The sequence below is a fragment of the Vombatus ursinus genome, unplaced genomic scaffold, assembly GCF_900497805.2.
Source record: "Vombatus ursinus unplaced genomic scaffold, bare-nosed wombat genome assembly UNPS02009205.1, whole genome shotgun sequence".
Classification (NCBI taxonomy): Eukaryota; Metazoa; Chordata; class Mammalia; order Diprotodontia; family Vombatidae; genus Vombatus; species Vombatus ursinus.
In genome coordinates this window covers 31879744-31901586 of record NW_020948983.1, presented here as the reverse complement: position 1 = coordinate 31901586, position 21843 = coordinate 31879744, and the positions used below count along the sequence as shown (strand labels likewise).

Sequence of the window (21843 nt, the reverse complement as noted above, 5' to 3'; positions counted from 1 at the left end):
TACAATGTACTGGAGGACTTCAATTCTTTCTCCAAACCCAATAAAGATACCATTGGAACACTGACTATCTACATACCACTCTTTGCCCTCACTAGGTGACTAGTCCATCTTTTCTTCTTATAGATTGTCTTGGTGATACTTTTAATTCTATTTTTCTTTTAAGCTCCTCTTTAGTTATATGTTGCATCCTGTTCACACCCAGCAAGTGCCTCCCTATTGTTCTCTGTTTAGTACTCATCTTTAGTTCTTTGGGGGCAGTGGTGTCTCATTGTAATCTAACGATAGTAAAACGTTTACGTTGAAAACATGGGTCTTTGCTTTCATGGAAGCAAAAAAAAAAAAAGCACTGCAATTTCCTGAAAACAATCTGTACTCGTAGACTCATAGAGAGTAGACATTTCATAAGTACTGGTCCAATTGAATTGAATAAAGAGTTACACTTTTGCAAAAAAAAATACCATGTATGTGTGTATGTACATATATACATATAGTCATATATGAAGGATGAAATCACATATGAAGTATACCTTCATACACCTGAAGCACCGTGTTTTAGTGGATAGAGCACTGGATCTGGATTCAAAGAAATTGTTTCTGAAGCTTGGCTTTGCTTCTAACTAATGTTGCTTCATGACAATCAGCAAGTTACTCTCTCTGGGACTCAATGTCCTCCCCAATCAAATAAAGGGGTTAGACTCACAGAAATATCTAAGATATTTTTCACACCTGAATTTATGATCCTATCATCTCTCTATAAGTCTATATTGCAACCCAATCTCATCTACTCGTTCAGTGTAAAAATAGTAGCTGATTGGAAGGATCTCTTTTTCTATCTCAGTTCATCACAGAATCAAAGTCAGAAGGACATCAGCAGCCATTTATCCCAACCTGTATGAGAAAAAGTATCCCCAATATATCATGCTATATGATTGATAATCCAGCCTTTTCTAAACATCCTTCAATAAGGAAGAACTTACTTCTCACTTAAGGTACTCTTTTTTCCACTTTCGGTAATTCTACTTGTTGGGAATGATTTTTCCCCTGTGATAATAGCCCTATATTTGCCTCTTTGTTACTGCCATCCATTGTTCCTAGTTTGGTCCTTTGAGGTCAAAGAGAACAAGTCTACTCTTTTCCACATAGCTGTCTTCAAGTACTTGAAGGGCTAGCATCATGTCCCTCCAAATCTTCTCTTCTTTGAACTAACGCTCTGTATCTCCTCCAACCAATCTGAAGCCTCCTTATTTGGACAAGAATATGATACAATCACCAGCTTCAATTGACAAGAGTTTACTTAAAAGCAGTCGAGGAACCTAGGAGGAAATAAACATTCTCTTGATTGATGAAATGGGGAACTGCTATGATTTACAAAATTGATCCAAAAATATGACCCAAAAATTCTTCATCACCTAGATTCCAACCAGCACAAAGTAGATTGATGGAACTGGCTTTTTTGGATTTATTAATGGAAACAAGTCATATTTATTGGGCATATTTACACAATGCTCAAATAATTTATTGATCAATCTAGTGGGGGAAAAAACTCCAGTTGTATGTTTGCCATTGTCTAGACCAAGACACCCATTACTTATTTTTGAGTTTTGCAACAGGACTTTTTTAGGCTCTGCTGGCCTATCCTGAGTATAGTACTATTGTGAATGTTACTGAAGCTTGTTTTTCTATGGCATGATCCTGATTGGTCTCTCTTATGTTTATTACTCCTCTTATAATTGCTGATGGACTCAGCCAGGTAGAGGAAGAAATTATACCTTCTTGTCCACTTCTTCTAAGATAAAATAGGAATTTGTAGGTCTGGCATTTAAAACCCTCTAAAATATGGCTTTATCTACCTCTCTAAACTTATCTTGTACTATTTCCTTTCATAAACTCTACTTTCTATCCAAACAGGGCTACTAGAACTTCCCAAACATTCTTCCTTTCAACTCTGGACTTCAGTACAGGGTTGGAATTCACTCTGTCCTTATCTCTGGCTCCATAGGTCCTCACCTTTTGTTAATTCTGAACTTTGGTGTCACTCCATTAAGCATTTCTATAGCTACCAATTAGTATTCTCTCCCTCCTCAAATTATCTTGTACACAAATACATAGGTAGGTGGCACAGTGATACCATGTTGGTCTTTGAGGCAGTATTTGAACTTAGGGCTTCCTGACTCTGACACTTGGTAACTCTGTGACCCTAAGCAAGTCACTTAACTCATCTTTGCTTCAGTTTCTTCCTCTGTAAAATGGGGATAATAATAGCACTGAGCTAACAGGATTTTTACAAATATTTAAGGGCTGTATAAATGCTATGGCATTGTTGTTATAGACTATTCATCCCTTCACCTCAGTAAACTGTAAGATCTTTGAAATAATAATAGCTAGCTTTTATATAGTGCTTTAAGGTTTCTGAGGTGATTTACAAATAATATTTCCTTTGATTCTCATTATAACCCTGTGAGGCATATGCTATTATCTCCATTTTACAGATGAGGAAATGAAGGCAAATAGAGGTTAAGTGATTTTCCCAAGGTTGCAAAGTTAGCATCTGTTGACATATTTGAAATGGGATCTTCCTAAAGCTAGGCCCAGTGCTCTATCCACTGTGTTACCCAGCTACCTCTAAAAGTAAAAAATTATTTTGTTTTTATTTTTGTATTCCTCCAAGCACCTGGTTCAGAGCCTTGTACATAGTAAGCATTCCACAAACATTTGTGGCACAAACTAAGTTATTTCAGTAAGTCATTTCTGTAGCAATGGCCAGGTGGTAAGCCATTTTTCACCCCTTCTTTAACTTCTTTTCATCACTAACATTGAGGTCATTAAAATTGTTTTTTTTTCTTTTTGTATTCAGATGCCCCAGTTATTTTAGAAGTGCTAAACAATTTACAAAGTGACTTGTAAGCTCTCTGTACCTGAATTTCTCCATCCACAAAAGGGGAGAAAATTATATAACACCACAAATGCCTCTCAGGACCATGAAAAGGATTCATGAATAAGTTGGTGACAAAACACTTTGCAAATTAAAATAGTGTAGAAGTTCTAAATCACTCAGATTTTTTTAAGAAGTTGGGAAAAGAAGTATTACGACAGAAGAATCAAATACTTCTAAAAACACTAAGAAAGGCACCTAAAATATATGTCCCTTTAGATTAGTTTTCATGGAAATATTGACTAGAAATAATTTTGATCAGCCTTCCTATAAGTATATTCAGGTCAATAGAATTTCAGAGTTGGAACACAGCCTTGCAGAGATCTAATCCAAACCATAGTGGGAAAAACTAAGATCCCCTCTATAATAATCCCCATCCATAATTATATATATATATATATATATATATATATATGTGTGTGTGTGTGTGTGTGTATATATATATATATATATATCTGAGAAAAAGGAAGAATGATGTAGTGGTGCTAGCCTTGTAGTCATGAAAACCTGGATTCAAATCTTGGTGACATTTTCTAGCGATGTGACAATGGGTAAAACAGTTAACTGCTCTGTATCTTAGTATCTTCATCTGTAAATTGAAGTGGGTAGGTTCACTGGCCTCTATGGTCATTTTTAGTTCAAAATCGATGATCCCAAGATACCTGACAAATTATCATCCAGCCTTTGACTGAAGACCCTTAAAGAGGGGAGAACACCTAGTCCCCAAAGCAACTTATTCCACTTTGAAATATCTCTAATTGTCACCATTGTTACTAACACCAAGTCTAAATTTACCAATTAACTTCAATGAATTTTGCATATTTCCATTCTCTGGGGCCAAACAGAGTCTAAAATCCCTCTTTCATATGATAGCCTTTTGTATACTAGAAGACAACTATGAGGTACCTTCTCAGTTTCCTCTTCTCCAATTTGTAGACCCAGTTTCTTCAACCAGTGGCTTATGTGGCGAGAACTCAAGACCTTTCACCATGCTGGTTGCTCTCCTTTGGATGCTCACTGGTTTATCAAAGTCCTTATCAATGTGACACCAAGAATTAAAGCAAATACTCTAGATGTAGACTGATCAGGGAAGAATACAATGCAACTTCTTCTCCCTGAATACCATGTTTGTTTGTTTGTCTGTTTTTTAATATAGCTTTAGATCACAATAGCTTTTATAGCTACCACATTGCACTTAAATCAAATTTGTAATGCAAGAATTAGCCTGGAGTCAAGAAGATTAATCCTCCTGAGTTCAAATCTGACCTCAGATACTTACTAGCTGTCTTTCCCCAGGCAAGTCACTTGCCACTATTTGCCTCAGTTTCCTTATCTGTAAAAATGAGCAAGGAAATGGCAAACCTCTCCAGTATCTTTGCCAAGAAAACTCCAAATGGGGGTCAGAAAGAGTCACACACAACTTAACAACAGCCGAACAATGACAAAAACACGCTTATAACTTTTAAAATTCAGTTCAGCAAATAATTACTAAACATAATATGTGCAAGGCACACTCTGTTAGATGCAGTAGATGCAAGGACTCAAAGAAACAGTCCTTGACTTGTGTGATAGGACCTTGACTGCTTGGCCATTATTGTGGAGGATCAATTGGCTTTGCCTAGAATCTACTTCATTCAAACGCCTTTACTCAGCCTCTCTTCATGGTACTTTATAAAACCATGAGTTTGAAGTATAAAAAAGTTTTAGTCTAGGGAGTTACCAGAATGGGAAATCTCTTCCTGCTCCAGTTATTTTTTTGTGGTGACTAGGAGGTGATATTTTATTTCTTTTAGCTTTGTAATTCTGTTTCTCTTCATCTTACCTTAGTGAAGTTGGTTTTAGTTGCATTATATGCTCCTAAATGCTTATTGCATTTTAATCTTGAACCTGCTTAAGGCTTGGATTCCAACACCTTCAAAGTGCCTTTGTGTTGTCTCAACTTAATGAAATATGGAGCAATCTAATTTGATCTATAAATCAATACACGTTTATAAAGCACCAACTATGTGCCAGGCACTGTGCTAAGCACTGGGGATACAAAAAAGAGGCAAAAGACAGTCGTGTATGATGAGCTAGGATGGATAACCTCTCTGAGTGGCTGCGAAGGTCAAATGAAATTATGCTTATTAAGTAATTTGGATATTATGGAAGGCAATGTAGCGCAGTGGAGCAAATCAAAGGTATCAAGTCAAAGAATCAGGATTCACATCTTGTCCTTGCTTACTAGATGTAGGATCTTGGGCAACCTTTAGGAACCTCAGTTTCCTTATCTGTAAAGTACAAGAGCTGGACTAACTGACTTCTGAGGTCTCTTCTGGCTATAGCTCCATGATTCTGTTATTACTGTTGTTATAAATAAGACAACAAACATAAAACAAGCTTAATTATATGAGCTATTAGCATCATCTAAGGGCAGAAAGACTGGTGGAACTAATGTTATTACTGACTAAAGAGTTTTTGTGGGTCCCAATCACCTTTGGAAAAACATCTATACATTTGTGTGGCAGTTTTCCCAAGTAAATTTTATTCTACTTCTATTTTACTAGGCAGTACAGACATCTCATCTTACACAATAGACCTGTTCCAAAAAAGTGGAATGTAAATCACATTTTTATAAGCCAAATCATGTTTTAAATGCATCAGGGGAGCCCTCTGTTTCAAAAATCCTGCTGTGAATTCTTTTGTAATGTGAATACTTGCCCATTAAGGGATTCATTCCCTAAGTCTGAATTTCCACATATCAAGTTTTGTTGTTGTTGTTGTTGTTGTTGTTTTATTTTTTTTTTAAAGCAAGACACACCCTCTTTAGAATTCCAAGGACAGACAGTGTTGAGAGAGTATAATAGAAGTGTTAGGCAAGGATTGTGAGGGGAAAGAGGTGAGGAATTTGCAAGTGAGAACTCTACAAGTTTTGCTCTACAATTTAAGTAAATTCTATCATTCACTGAATACCATCAATGTTACAAAGAAAGGATTGTGGGGATTTTTTAAAGTTCTTTGCATTTTCATCATCTCTGCTTATGTAAGTAGCAAGCAAAGTGTTATACAAAATCCAGTTTGAGTATCCCTTTAAAATCTATGCACCTCACCTTTGAAGGAAATAGAGTTTTTTTTAAAAAAGAGTTGAGTAAACACATTGCAAGGTACAGGCACAGCTAAAGTGGTATTTGGAACCACAAAGGATCCCAGAGCTAGGCTAAGGCATCAAACCCTCTGCAGAAATCCAATATCCCCACCTGTGGGATTCCAGCCTATAACAGGCATTTGTGACTAAAAATGCAATTACCAAGAGAAGAAGGAAGGGAAAAAAGATGCATTCTCCTTCATGTGTAATAGCATCATGAAAAGATCTTTTCATCACAGGCCAAGAAGGCCTAACACTTGGTTTAATCCTGTCCAGATAACTAGTAATAGTCTTATTTTCCCATTATGCATTTTCTTGGTGAAAAATGGTTTTATCTTTTGTATCTAGAGGGGTCCTGTCCTCTCCACTCATTGGCAGGGACTCTATTTGTTGTGTGTATGTGAAAAACAGACAGTTAATATAAATGTTATCATTATTTTTCATTTTACTCTAGAATAATTTTTCATGCAATTATACTCTGTCCCTCCCACTGTCCCCCATTGGAAAAAAAAGAAAGAAAAAGAAAACTTTCATTATAAACATATATAATTCAGTAAAATAAATTCCCACATTGGCCATGCCCAAAAGGGTATGTTTATCTCTGCATTTTAAGTTCATTTCCTCTCTGATGGAAGGGAAGTGGCATATTTCATCTTCAGTGTTACGGTACCATGGTTTGTCAGTGCACTGACTGAAGTTCTAAAGTCTTTCAAAGTTTAAATGTGACCTTTAGATGTCATTTCTTTAGAATTCAACAGCAATGACGTGAGACCTTAGAAATTATTTCTTCCTTAATGCCTTCTTCTCATGGGTATTGGTTGCAATAAAAACAAAATTACAAGTGGTAGTTACCGGGTGCCACCAACATAATAGGCACTTGAAAAAATGGGTGAAATGTATATAGCAAGAACTATAATTCTCTTTATTCTAGTTGTTTACAAAGTCTTTCCAAATATTTTCAAGCAGATGAGAAATCTCACCCCTGATTGATGAGAAAATTGATGAGAAAATTGTGACTTAAAAGCCCAAATTTGACAACATCAATATGACTGACTGAAAGGGGAAAAAAAATTCAGTTTATTTAGTTCTAAGTTTTTATCTTATTTTCTTCATATCACTTTTATTTCCAAGTATATTCCCTCCCCCTGACCTGATAGCTATTTTTGGTCATGAAGGATAATAAAGAACAAAACACAGTTCAGTAAAACTGACCAATGCATCAGCACACAATTCAGTTTTAATTCTTCCAGCCACATTAATTTACCCAAGAACTGGAAACAATCGTTTAAATTTTAAAATCATTTATTAAGTACCAAATATATTTAAATTTGTTATTGTTCTATGACCCTATATGGGATTTCTTGGCAAACATATTCAAGTGGTTTGCCATTTCCTTCCCCAGGGGATTAAAGAAAACAGAAGTTAAGTGACTCACCCATGATCACAGCTAGTGAGTATCTGAGGTCAGATTTGAATTCAGGTCTTCCAGACTTCAGATCAAACACTCCATTCAATGAGCCACCTAGCTACTGCCAAGGCAAACAGAGGTTAAGTGACTAGGCAAAGCTTAAGGTCACAACTAGCTAATAAGTGTTTGAGGCTGTATTTGAACTCAGGTCTTCCAGACTCCAACCTTAGCATTCTATCCACTGAGCTATCTAGCTGCCTCCTATGTGTTGAGATCATTGAGCTAATTAGTTAAAGAAAAGTTTGCACAGCATACTTTTTGATACAATGTTAAACTGGATTGGGTAAATTTAATAGAATGAAGTTTAATAGTGGGCAAATATAAAATCTTATACTTGGATTCAAAGAATTCACTTCTTCAGTACCAGAAGAGGGAGGCATGGTTAAATAATTTGAAAAGGAACAGTGAGTTTATTGTATTTCAAGCCAAATATGAGTCAACAATATGTTGGAATATCACATGATAATAAATTCAGAGTTGGAAGAGACCTTAGAGGACGTTGAATCCAACTTTCTTATTTTACAGATGAGAAAACTGAGGTACAGAGAGTTGAAGTAACTTGGCCAGTCTCATACAATGAGTAAAAATTTCAAGTGGGATTCGAAACTAGCTATTTCAGATAGTAAGCTATCTACCCTATTATGCTGTCTCTTATCTCTGGAGGTAATTCAATCTTAAGCTTCATTAATTAAAAGACTGAATTTGATTAAACAACTTATATTGTTAAATCTCATATGGTTATAGGTGATATAGGATGCCCTTTAAAAGATAGGATGGCTGGAAGACCCCTTCTCTGTTGCCTTAAACGGTGCTAGGCTAAGGGAAGTAGCTTTAAAGTTCAAGCTAAACTCATGAAAACTCAACTAAACTCAACTAAATTCAACTAAACTCAAACTAAATTCATTAATGGGGAATGGGGAGCTCCCAAGCTTCATACCTAAGGCTTGGTTCCCTTCCCACAGAATACCATTTCCACAATGAACACAGAACAAATAGCAAAGAAATCCAGTTATTTGAAGTCCATGACAAATCAGAAATCAGAGAAAATATACATATGAGAATATATACTAGACAATACAAATTGAAAGAACTTTTCCGTCAGGAACAAGATATTTCAACTCGACCAAGAAAGAGAGTCACAGATCTCACCCAAGGGGAAAATTTCCAGTCTCTGATCTAGCAAGCTAGGAAGGGTGGGGAACCTGTGGCCTCGAGGTCACATGTGAGCCTCTAGGTCCTCAAGTGTGGTTTGGATTCAGTCAAAGGGCTGCACTTGAGGACCTGGAGGGCCACATGTGGCCTCCAGGCCACAGGTTCCCCACCCCTAATTAGAGAGATGTTAGAGGTTGCTAGCTCCTCCCATGTCAGTTTCCCTCCAGAGTCTTTCTTTCTTTCACTTAAGCAGCCTGAAGAGAGATTGGCATTGTGAGTTTTCTCTCTCCAGTCTGGAAGTGAGAAGAACCTGGATCTTTCTTTTCTCTGCTCCTGACAACTCTGTCCACCTTTCACTCAGGCACAGCACACTGAATAATCAATCTCCACCAATGAGCAGAGAGTCTCATACAATTGGCCCTTTGAACTAAGGGCTACATGAGTATTATCATATACTTCCCTCCCTTTTACAAATCAGGATATTCAATCTTGCTAAAGCTAAGTGACCTGACTGGGGTCACACAGCTACATAAGTAAGTACTTTGAGATTTGAGACAGTCTCCTGACTGTCAAGTCCAAAGCTCATTCCAATAAACCATAAGGTTCAAATGAGACCGTGTAAATACAATGCTTTGCAAACATTACAGATCTTTCTAAATATCAATTTCAAAAAACTCTAGCAATGGGAGGGAGCATACATAAAATACATTTGCTACCTGCTGGAAGGCAGCTATGTGGTACAGTGGATAGAGCACCAGGCCTAAAGTCAGGAAGACTCTTGTTGAGTTCAAACCTGGCCTCAGACGCTTGCTAGCTGTGTGACCCTGGTCGAATCACTTAAACTTTCTTGCCTCAGTTCCCTCATCTGTAAGATGAGCTGGAGAAGGGAATGGAAAACCATTCCTGTATCTTTACCAAGAAAAGCCCAAAAGGGGCCAATTGGGTGGTGTAGTGGATAAAGCATCAGCCCTGGAGTCAGGAGGACCTGAATTCAAATCTGGCCTCAAACACTAGCTGTGTGACTCTGGGCCAGTCACTTAACCCCAATTGCATTAAAAAAAAAAAAAAAAAACAAACCCAAAAGGAATCACAAAGAATCAGACACTAGTGGAAAAATTATTCAACAACAATAAAATCTGGCAATAAGGAAGTTTCTTTGGAAAGGTGAAATTTCTCACCATATTTTTATAAGTTGTGAGATATTATTTATACATAAATGTTTTGCATTTATTGATGAATATACCTTTAACAGGGTTCACCTGCAAATGTGTGCCCTACCCACTCACCTACTAGAACTCAGAAACTGGAAACTCTGTGTCTCCCTAGCAACAGCTGATCTCATCCCTACCACCTGAAACAAGCCCTGCCTTCCTGACAGCCCTTTAAGTAGTTATGGAGTTATCCTAGTTGCTGGGGAAACACACCACCTTGCACTAGTCAGGTAAGCAACTGGGGAGTTAATTTCCAACTATTTTGCCTTTAGGGGTATCCATTGGCAAAAGTATTCATCTCTGCATAAATTCTGTGAACAATTTGGGCTCTTAAACAATTTTATTCATGTATTTTCTTTGTAGAAGCTTTCAAACAGCACACCTTTGACACCTAGAATACAGTGGAGTTCTTTTAAAAAGAATTTTTAAAATAAAAAAAAAGAAACCAGCTTTATTATTGCTTTATTTTGAAATGAATTGCCACCCACACTAAAACGTACAATTTCACTTTTCTAACTCTAACATAGTACCACAGACTCCTAATCAAGACTATAGTCTTTCAGGTAGATCCCCTGCTACACACACACACACACACACACCCACACACAAACACACACACACACTGCAATAAACATACACACTCAAAAAAAAAAGCCTTACAATTAAATCTTTAACATAGATGCATAAAATAAAAGAGGTTTTGTTCATCATTAAGTCATTCTTGATCTTCTTTCTCTTAAAATGCATTCTCTGTCTTTCTGTAACCAAAGGCTTTAATATTCAAATGTTCATGAACATACCAGCTTTATTAAAATTAGGACTTGGGGAAATGGCTTGGAAAAAGGAGAAAAGAATATTACCCAACCATTTAAAAGATGCTAATTAATGAAATTCTGAAGCCCAGAGAGGACATTTGATACAGCAAGGGTTTCTCTACCAGAAAGGAATGTAACTCATATATTAAAAAAAAAATTAAACCTAGAATAAAATAAAATTGAAGTAGATTAACCCAAACATTTACCCAGATGCTAGATGGGCCTTCAGAGTTCTTTTCCATTGGAAGGAGGTCTCAAGATTGCTAGTCTTAAAAACCAAGAAGTTGAGATTTCCTTCCTTTCAGCGCACCCCATTGCTCTGTGCCGAAAGAGCTGCCCTGGTCAGTTCTCAAAAATGCTTACTTTCCTCAATTTTTATCCACTACCTGTCCTAATCAGTGACTAGAGATTGAGCTCTCAACGCACACAGGATTGAGATGAAGGGGAGTCACAAATGATGTTTCCATTCTATGTGCTCTGCCTTCAATAGAAACACCTCCCACTGTTAAAGAGAGGTAGGTCACATTCCTTTTCCCCTATCTTCCCCCGCCCCACCCCTATACTATGACCCATGCTTTAATCATCTAAAGCTGTTTGTGAATGTGTGTCTCCCCTTTATTTTTCTGTGTATATACCATCACAGGGGCTTTAACAAAATACCCGCTGCTAGACTTATTTATATCAACTTTGCCAACATTTCCCCATACTCAACAGGGTAAGTTATGTTTGATTTTATCTTTTTATTACTCAATGTTGTTCTAGCCATGTCCTGTATTCTGCAGGAATCTCTATCCTTTCTCTAGCTCTGCGGATATTGCTCTGGGCCAAAAATTGAAAATCTCCATCGAGTGAAAAATAGATTCGTTGGTATGTATGTATAAATAAATAAATAAATGATCCGAGCTTGGTAACAGAAAATCATTTTCTGGGGTCTGATAATGAATTCCTAATACTGAGATTTCAGAAGGATGATATATTTGTTGTCAGTGGAAAGTGCTGAAGGGGCTTAGCCCTTCAAGGGGGATAGGATGAAATAAAATGCAAAGGCAAAAAAGAAAGAGAAACCAGGACACAGAGAGGTGAGGATTGAAAGTATCCCACATATGATGAATTGCAAATACAAAGTCACAAAATCAGGAAATGCAGTGTAATGTACAAAGAACAGCAAGTAAACCAGTGTAACTGGATCATCAAACCCAAAAGGGTATAAGATGTACAAAGACTGAAAAGGTAAGAAGATTCTACCAGGGGTGGGGAACCACCCCTTCTAGGTCCTTGGATGTGGCCTTTTGACTGAGTCCAAGCTTTATAGAACAAATCCTTTTATTAAGGAGATTTGTTCTGTGAAGTTTGGATTCAGTCAAAGGGCTGCACTTGAAGACCTAGAGGGTCACATGTGGCCTTGAGGCTGCATGTACCTAGCCTATCAAAATATCAAAATATCTCAATGGTTAAGTAGAAATAGAGAAGAGAAATAAATGATAAACGATAGCTGGGCTACCTATAATTCCAGGACCTCAGGTAACCTTTTTTTCTTGGAATTGTTCTGTGTTTCCTGAGATCAGGAGACTACAATCTCCATGGGCAGGTCTACATGTGCTGCAGAATTTGAAAGGCTTCCCTGAGGTGCTACAGAGTCAAGCATCCACTTTATGGGCAGGGCAAAAAAGTTTTAGAAGAAGGAGCCCCTGGGAGCCTGTGATGTGGTAAAGTAGGCTGGATCCACACCTGATTCTCACCTAGAGGATTGTGAATCCTGCTTCTGCTGTTTACCATCTGTATGGCTTTGGGCCAGTCACTTAGCCTCCATCTACCTCAATTTCTTCATCCACAAAATGAAGTGGTTGGATTAGGTGGTCTTTGAGGTCCTTTATAGTTGGGGATCTGTAATGCTATAATGTCATGCATGCCTCTGTAGTATCTTCCCAAAGAAAGGAATCCTTGGGGTTTCTGGGATTAGAATGGAACCCAGTAGCTATTATGGTCCTGTATACTCACAAATTTCCCACTTCAGCCCCAAAAGATCAATAGCAGTAGCCAATGCAATACAGAGCTGCTTGTGGTCCTTCAGTATTGTGTGTAGTATGATCTCTGGGCTATTCTATAAGCTTTCTAAATTGCTCCCTATTTTACCTTGGTCATGTAATTTGTGATACCACTGGCCCTTCCTCTCTCTCTATCCCTTTTCTAACACTGTCTCACATTTTTAATGTTCTTATCCTTATGATGCCTCTGGTGTGGTCTCACTGTCCTTATCTTTTTAAGGGTTTTTTGGGGGTTAAGTTTTATTGATGTATTTTGCTTTTACATTACAAACATTTACAGATTGCCCCCAATCCCTGAGAGGTCTCTTGTAGCGTTCTCAAGACAATGAAAACTGAAATGGTCATTATTACGCAGAGGTAAAGAATGAAGGAGGGAAAGGTAAGCAAAGAGGAAAGAAATGCTGGAAAATCTGCACTGACACTAAACTAAGGTAGCTGAGCCCAAAATTTCTTGATCTAATTCATTTGAATCTGTCATAATGAGGTGGCATCTCCTCATTGATAAAACTACCAATATTCTAATCCTAAATTCCCTGATTGCTTAAAAAAAATTGACCAATCAGGGAAATAGGATTACTGATTTTGGATTTATTCATATGATAGGCCTATGCTCTCACGAGAATTTCTTACCTGGCTCTGATCTTCCTTCCTCCAGATTCCCCCTAGAGCCAGTAGCTCTCATGTCAGAGGACCTGGGTTCAAACCCCACCTCTAATAATTGCCTGTAGGGTCTTGGACAAGTCATTTATCTTCTTTAGGCCTAAATTCCCTAATTTAAAAATTAAAGAGTTGGATTTCATGAGCTGTGACATCCCTTTCATATCTATATCTCTGATCCTATGATCTTATGATTGATGCTAATCAGTATAATTTTAGGGTTGGTGTGAGGAAAAAATACTTCCTAACAATTAAAGCTGTCTAAAAGTGGAATGTATTTTGTTGAAAAGTACAATCATATGTTTTCCCATCATCATTTTTCTAGCAAAAGCCATTTGTTACATATGTTGATTTTTTTAACTATTTTAAAATTTATTTTTAACATTCATATTTTTTTTAACTTTTAGTTCCAAATTCTCTCCCTTCCTCCAATCTTTTCCCCATCCATTGAGAGGGCAAGCAGAATTACATCAGTTATACACATGAAGTCAAGTAAACATATTTCTACATTACCCATGTTGCAAGAAAAAAAAACAGAAGTGAAAAAAAGTGTGCTTCAATCTGCACTTAGAGTTCATTGGTTCTTTCTCTGGAGGTGGATAGCATTTTTCATCATAAATCCATTGGAATTGTCTTGGATCATCACATTTATTAGAGTTTTTAAGTCTTTCACTGTTATTCATAATTACAATAGTGTTGTTACTGTGACCACTGTTCTGGTTGTAGTAACTTTACTTTGTACCATTTCATGTTAAGTCTTGCCAGGTTTTTCTGAAACCATACACTTCATCATTTCTTAGAGTACAATATTATTTCATTCCAATTATAAATTGCAACTTGTTCAGCCACTCCTTAATTGATGGGCAACCCTTCAATTTCCAATTCCTTGCAACCATGAAAAGAGTGACCATAAATATTTTTGTATATATGAGTCTCTTTTCTCTTTCTTTGGTTATCTCTTTGGAGCAAAATATTATAAGCACATTGTTATGTTAAAGGGTATGCAGAGTTTGATATCCCTTTTGTCACAGTTCCAAATTGTTTTCCAGAATAGCTGAACCAGTTCACAGCTCCACCACTAATGCATTAGTGTCCCTATTTTTTACACATCCCCTCTAGTATTTGTCATTTTTCTTTTCTGTCATGTTAGCCAATCTAATAGGTTTGAGTTGGTACTCAGAGTTGTTTCAATTTTCATTTCTTTAATCAATAGTGATTTAGAGCATTTTAATATGTTTGTTGATAGCTTTGATTTCTTCTTGTGAAAACTGTCTGTTCATATCCTTTGACCATTTATCAATTGAGGAATGGCTCTTATTTTTATAAATTTGCACCAGTTTCCTATAACTTTGAGAAATGGGGCCTTTGCTTTAATTTTTCCCCAGATTCCCATTTTCCTTCTAATTTTGGCTGCACTAGTTTTGTTTGTATAAAAGCTTTTTAATTTCATGTAATCAAAATTACCCATTTTATATCCTGTGATCCTGTCTATCTCTTGTATGGTTGTAAACTTTTCCATTATCCATGTCTCTGACAAGTAAATCATTCCATGCTCCCCTACTTTGCTTCTGATGTCCAAATCACCTACCTATTTTGACTTCATTTTTGATAGACAGTGTGAGATGTTGGACTATACCTAGTTTCTGCCAAACTTCTTTTCAATTTTCCCATAAATATTTTGTCAAAAACTGAGTTCTTGGATCTTTGGGTTTATACAACACTAGATTACTATGGTCATTTACACATGGTGTATCAAATCTATTCTATTGATCCATCATTTTTTTTTCTTTAGCTGAATTAGATTATTTTGATGATATCCATTTTGTAACAGCAACATTGGTACAGCACCAGATAAACAGCCAGGGCTTACCTCCACTGGCACAAAAAGCTTGAGAGAGAGCCCCTTCCACCCTAGAAGAAAGGAAAAAGTGCCCCCCCAAATAAAAAAAAAGATGAGCAAAAAAAACAAAACAAAACAAAAAGAATCTAACTATAGAAAGATGTAATTGTGACAGGGAAGACCAAGACACAAACACAGAAGAGGACAGTAATGTCAAAGCATCTATGGGCAAAACCTCCAAGAAAAAAGGGAAGTAGTCTCAAACCCAGAAAGAACAAATAAAATAGCTCAAAAAGGAGCTTTAAAATCATATAAGAGCTTTCTCTTCAGTTGTCTGTAAGGTGCTTGGTTCTTCTTTGGAAGCTAAAGCCACATTGGGGTGAACCCTCACTTCATCCAGTGACTAGCACCACGACAAGCAACTTTCTCCTCATCCTTCTACTGAAATGGCTGTCTCCAAGCTTGCTTGCATTTACTCTGCCCTCATCCTTCATGACGATGAGGTTACAGTCAAGGAGGATAAAATCAATGCCCTCTTGAAAGCAGCAGGTGTAAATGTTGAACCACTCTGGCCAGTATTACTTGCAAAGGCCCTGTCCAATGTCAACATCGCAAGTCTCATCTGCAATGTAGCAGTTGGTGGACCTGCCCCAACAGCCGGTGGTGCTGTCCTTCCTGCTAGCACAGCCACCCCAGCTGAGGAGAAGAAGAAAGAGGAAGCAAAAAAAGAAAAATCTGAGGAGTCCAATGATGACATGGGCTTTGGTCTGTTTGACTAAATATTTTTTATAACATTAAATAAAAAGCTTAACTCAACTAAAAAAATCATATAAGAGAGGTAGAAGAAAAATTAAAAGAAATGAGAGTGATGCAAGAGAATTATGAAAAAAGAGTCAACAGCTTCGAAAATTGCTCAGAAAGTAGTTTGTCCAAATGGAAAAGGAGATACAAAAATCTACTGCAGAAAACAACTCCTCAAAGAGTACAATTGGTCAAATGGAAAAAAAGTAAAAGAGCTAATTGAGGAAAACAACACCTTAAAAGTTATAATGGGGCAAATAGAAGCTAATGACTCCATGAGACATCATGAATCAATCAAACACACTCAAAAGAATGAAAAAAAATGAAAGAAAATGTAAAATACCTCACGGAAAAAACAACTGACCTAGAGAGTAGATCCAAGAGAGATAATATCAGAATCATTGGACTAACTGAAAGCCATAATCAAAAAGATGACCTGGACAGCTTCTTTCAAGAAATTATCAAGGAAAACTGCCCTGATGTCCTGTCACCAGAGGGCAAAATAGGCATTGAAAGAATTAATTGATTACCTCAGGAAAGAGATCCCCAAGTAAAAACCCTAAGGAACATTATAACCAAATTTCAAAACTATCAGGTCAAGGAAAAATTACTACAAGTGGCCAGAAAGAAACAATTCAGATACTGGGGAGCCACAATCAGAATCACACCAGACTGGGCAGTTGCAACATTAAAGGATCGGTCAACATGGAACATGATGTTTTGGAGGGCAAGAGAGAAAGGATTACAACCAAGAATCACTTACCCACCTAAATTAAGGATAATACATCAAGGGGAAAAATGATCATTCAACAAACTTCTCTTTGACTTAGGAGCATTGGAACTTGTTTATAATATTCCCAGAAGTTGTCATTTTGGGCTGTATTTTAGGAGATAATCAGTGGATTCTTTCAATTTCTATTTTAGTCTCTAGTTTTGAGATATCAGGGCAGTTTTCCTTTGTAATTTCTTGAAATATAATGTTTAGGCTCTTTTTTGATCATGACTTTCAGGTAGTCCAATAATTCTTAAATTGTTTCTTTTAATAGCTCTCGTATTTTCCAGGTCAGTTGTTTTTCCAATGAGATTTTTCACATTTGCTTTTTTTTTCATTCTTTTGACTTTATTTTACTGTTTCTTTATGTTGCATGGAGTCATCAGCTTCCATTTGATCAATTCTAATTTTTAAAGAATTATTTTCATCAGTGAGGTTTTGTACCTCTTTTTTTATTTGGCCAATTTTGCTTTTGAAAGTGTTTTTTTTTTTTTTCCTCCAGTGAGGTTTTGTACCTATTTTGCCTAGCTGTTAATTCTGCATTGCCCTCATTTCTTTTCCCACTTTTTCCTCTACCACTTTTATTTGATTTTTAAAAATCTTTCTTTTCTCTTTCTTTAGCTCTTTCAGAAAAAAATTTAACTTGTTTCCAATCTATATTTTTTTTCATGCTTTACTTATAGCTGTTTTCCCTTCTACTGAGTTTGTGCCTCAATATTTGCTGATACCATAGTAGATCTGTATGGTCAGGTTCTTTTTTTGTTGTTATTTATTTATTTTCCCTATCTATTTCTTTACTTTGAGATCTATTTAAATTTGGTCCCTGATGGTAGGACATTTTCCCAAGCTGGTCTTTTTTTAGCACAGCTGCTTTCACAGCTAGTTCTGGCTATTTGTAAATTTTCTGTTCTTCCAAGGTAATTTGATCTGGGGAGAGGTCTGGTTGGTTACTGCTTTTCTGGTCTGTGCTCTGGTCCTTACCCAGGAAGTGCCCCTACTCCCTTGCAGCTGCTAGTGCTCTTCTCAGAACAAGAACTGCAACCCAGAACTGGGTATGGGCCATGGAGTTGTCAAAGTGCACCCAATCCTACACATGATGCTAGCATAGGGTTCCCCTGTAATCTCTTTCTGATGCATTATCTAATCTCCTTACCATCTCTGGGCTGAGAGCTCTCAAAGCTTCTGCTGCTATCAATCATCTCAGCTGCCTCCAAGGCCCTTAGCTGGTGTTCCCACCCATGATCCCTGACAGCCCCCATCCCAGCAACATGGACCTCTTTTTCTGACATCCTAAGTTGCCTTGAGCTGGAAAAATGTGTCGCCCTGACCTTTTTTTGGCTGTGCCACTCCAGAATTCAATTTCAGGTGTTACTTTAAAATTGTTTGAAAGGTAATGTTAGGAAAACTTGGAGGTTAAGTTTCCTCTGCTCCACCATCTTCACTCTTCCCTCTGTTATGTACAATGTTGAAGGGATTGATGTTCATTCTGTTTCAGGTTGCACTAGTTAACTTATAAGATCCCTTCTTCAGCTGAGATTTCATGATCAGCTTTGGCTGCATGTCTCGATACATACTAGAGCATAGGCAAGTGTAACCACCAAAAAGAAAATTGAATTGAATTTCAATTAACATATTCTGATATTACAGCGTGCTACAGGGGAGTATAGTAAGGCATATGTCAGAATATAGGTGGCTTGACATTGATTATAATCATTGAGGCTTTTTAAATTAGCAGAACTTTCATTATATTTGTAAATAAGTACACCATAATGCAACTCCCTTGTAATTATACAGTTGGGTGTTATTAATAATTAACCTGCAGGTTGAAGCTGTCTTTTATGTTCACCATCTCAAGATTTAACCTACATTAACAATGGTGTGGAGGTTTCATAGGGTGATCTGTCCAGATTCTGACCTTCTACAGTGATAATATTCACTCTGCATGAGGTTTTCCACAGACATAATAGATGTACTTCTCAGGTTTGTACAGGTCAGGCCAGGTCTGAGACTGGGAGATAATGGGCCAACATACTCCAATGTCCCAATTTCACGGTGGGCTCCCAAGCAGATCAATAGGATTTTTTAGGTTTACTTAATAAGCAGTTACTCATGCTTAAAGTGATTTAAGATCATAGATTTAAAGATAGAAAAGATCTTAGGGCTCATGGAATCCAACCTCTCATTTTACAGATGAGGAGGAAACAGACCTAAAGGAGTTAAATGACTTACTCAGGGTTACACAGCTTCTGACTGGTCTTCCTGACTCCAAGTCAAGCACCCTATCTGCTATACTTTTACTGTATGAGGAAACAAAAGTGTTTGTTAGAGAAATTGTCCTCAAGGAATTATAGTACAAAATAGTTGATCAATGTCTTTCATGAAAATGTCTAGGAAATAAGTTAATTACTACTACTACTAATAATAATATTTAGATAGTACTTACTATGTGCCAGGCATTGTGCCAAGTATTTTATAATTATTATCTCGTTTGATTATTTAACTCTTTCTTTACCTTTAATCTGGCTAAGACCCTTCTTTCAGACTTCCCCCATTTGATTGGCTCAAAATTTGTAGTACCCTTTGATCTGGGCAGCCTGAATTATCTCAAAATTCATACCTAACTCTGCAGAGGGAAGCAAAATCCAAATATTCCTTATTCTCCTTCTACCATCTTCCCAGTAGCCATGAGAGGCCCCAGGTTGGGACAATAGGTGTTAATTGGACACATAGAAAGCCAAGATGAATTCATTATTATCTCAGAGGCACTGAAACAGCAGTAGGCTGCTTATTACTATCCCCCAGCTTGTAGCAGCAAGGTCCTCTTAGGTCACTTCCCCATACTAATCCAGGCTAATGTGTTAATGGCTGTTAATGTGTTATCTCTCTCATGATAGATATTTGTATCCTAACCATGACCTTTTGGAAGCAGTACTTTTAACTTGAAATACTGAATTATGTAGTGGGAATTTTCAACACTGGGGAAGGGAGAAGAAAACCCTTTTCTTCAGATAGGTCATTAAGTGGATTTTATATCACAGCTACCTGTTCTACCAATGCCAAGTGCCAGGCCTGTGAATGGCATACTTTCCTACCTAGGGTAATATTTAAGGTTTGTTATTTTCTAATGCAAATAATCTTTCTTTCCCAAAACACCTCATCCATGTTGGATGCTGAATTCTGCTGCCCTCTACTATATACATCACCCCTATCATAATGTATGACATGCCTGCAAGGTACTGCTTCCCAGTCAGAATTTCTGGCAACCTGAGACACAATCTCTTTGAAAGATACATACCCTATCCATGCTCCTGCAACTCATGATAATGCTCTTTCTGCTATTTCATAAAGATAAAGAATAGCATGGTTCTCATGAGGATTCATCCAACAAACTCTCTCTCTCTCTCTCTCTCTCTCTCTCTCTCTCTCTCTCTCTCTCTCTCTCTCTCTCTCTCTCTCTCTCTCTCTCTCTCTCTCCAAAGAAGTAACAGTTATATTCTAATTAATCCTTTACCCAGGGACTCCAGAGGTAAATAATCTTCTATTTGAGACTGTGGCCTGGGGGGTAGGGAAGAGATGGATTTGATTGAAGGAATGGGGTAATCTTTGCCTCAGTTATCTGGTGACAAAATTCCAAATAATTTGGGGGTCTCTTTTTTCCCTGTTTATCTATTCACATTGGAGAATATTTCATTTCTTCCTGACTTTAGGTTAAACATATAGATATCCACAACCCTTCAAAAAACTCTAAATGCCTCTAAGAACTTGAGATTCCAACCTGTACTTGGCTCCCTAAAAGGAAGAACCCAAATATCTATAGAGTGTAACAGGCTAGGAAAAATTCTAGTAGGCAGAATAAAATTATGAATTAATGCAGTCGGCATGAAAGCCTCTAATTAGAGGCCCCTCTGTGGTTACTACCCTCGAGCCCTACACCCCCCAAAAAAAAAGCCCTTTGGACAGCGAACTCCTAGGAAGACAGCACATGGGGAAAAATGGTTCAAAACTTCAAATAATTCATGATTTCCTCAATGTAGCCAGTCACTGCACACATAAGGACTATGGCCCCTTTATGAGTTAGTAAAGAGTCTTCATAAGGTGCAGTGACCTAGGAGAAAAATTCACCACCCACCAGGAAATATTTTGTGAACCTCTCCATGCTTAGGTATACTATCATTGGATTCCTACTCAGAGCCTTTTCACATTGGTTGGAGTTTCCAGAGCTAATGTTCCATGAATATCCCCTTGTTGGGACAATGTGCAATGCAGGTAACCCAAGGTTCTTGAGGCTATGCCAGTGGTTTACAATCTCTGGCAGGACTCTAAGTTAAAAAGGTTTTGGTGATATCACCATCAGCCTGGTGATAGATCGGGGGGAGAATGAGTGTGTGGCTGTGTAAGGATATGAGTACCTCATGAGCACTACATTAAAAGGCTCTGAGGTCTTCCTAGATGAGGTACCCTAAGTTTGAATTACATTACATACCACATGGCTGCAGTCAGCTCATGAACCCCAAATGATGGCTTTATTTTTACTAGTCAACCAGAGGTCAATAATTCTTTTTTTTTAATAATAAATTTATTTATTTTTACTTTTCAACATTTCCTTCAACAAGATTTTGAGTTCCAAATTTTCACCCCATCTCACCCCTCACCCCACCCCAAGATGGCATGCATTCTGAATACCCCTTCCCCTAGTTTGCCTTCCCTTATATCTCTCCCCCCTCTTCTCTTATCCCCTTCCCCTTCTATTTTCCTGCAGAGCAGGATAGATTTCTGTACCCCATTTCCTGTATTTCTTATTTCCCAGTTGCATGTGAAAACATTTTTTAAACATGTGTTTTTAAAACTTTGGGTTCCAAATTTTCTCCCCTCCTCCCTCCCCACCCACCCTCATTAAAAAGGCAAGCAACTCAATATAGGTTATACATGTGCAGTTATGCAAAACACTTCCATAGTAGACACTCTGTGAAAAACTAACTCAATTTCCCTTGATCCTATCCTGCCCTTCCCCATTTATTCTATCCTT

General features: G+C 37.4%; 1 pseudogene; it reads left to right on the top strand.

Annotated features, from left to right (window-relative positions):
• The first annotated feature begins 15690 nt into the window (after positions 1–15690).
• On the top strand, positions 15691–16023 carry LOC114035349 (annotated as a pseudogene).
• The last annotated feature ends 5820 nt before the right edge of the window (positions 16024–21843 follow it).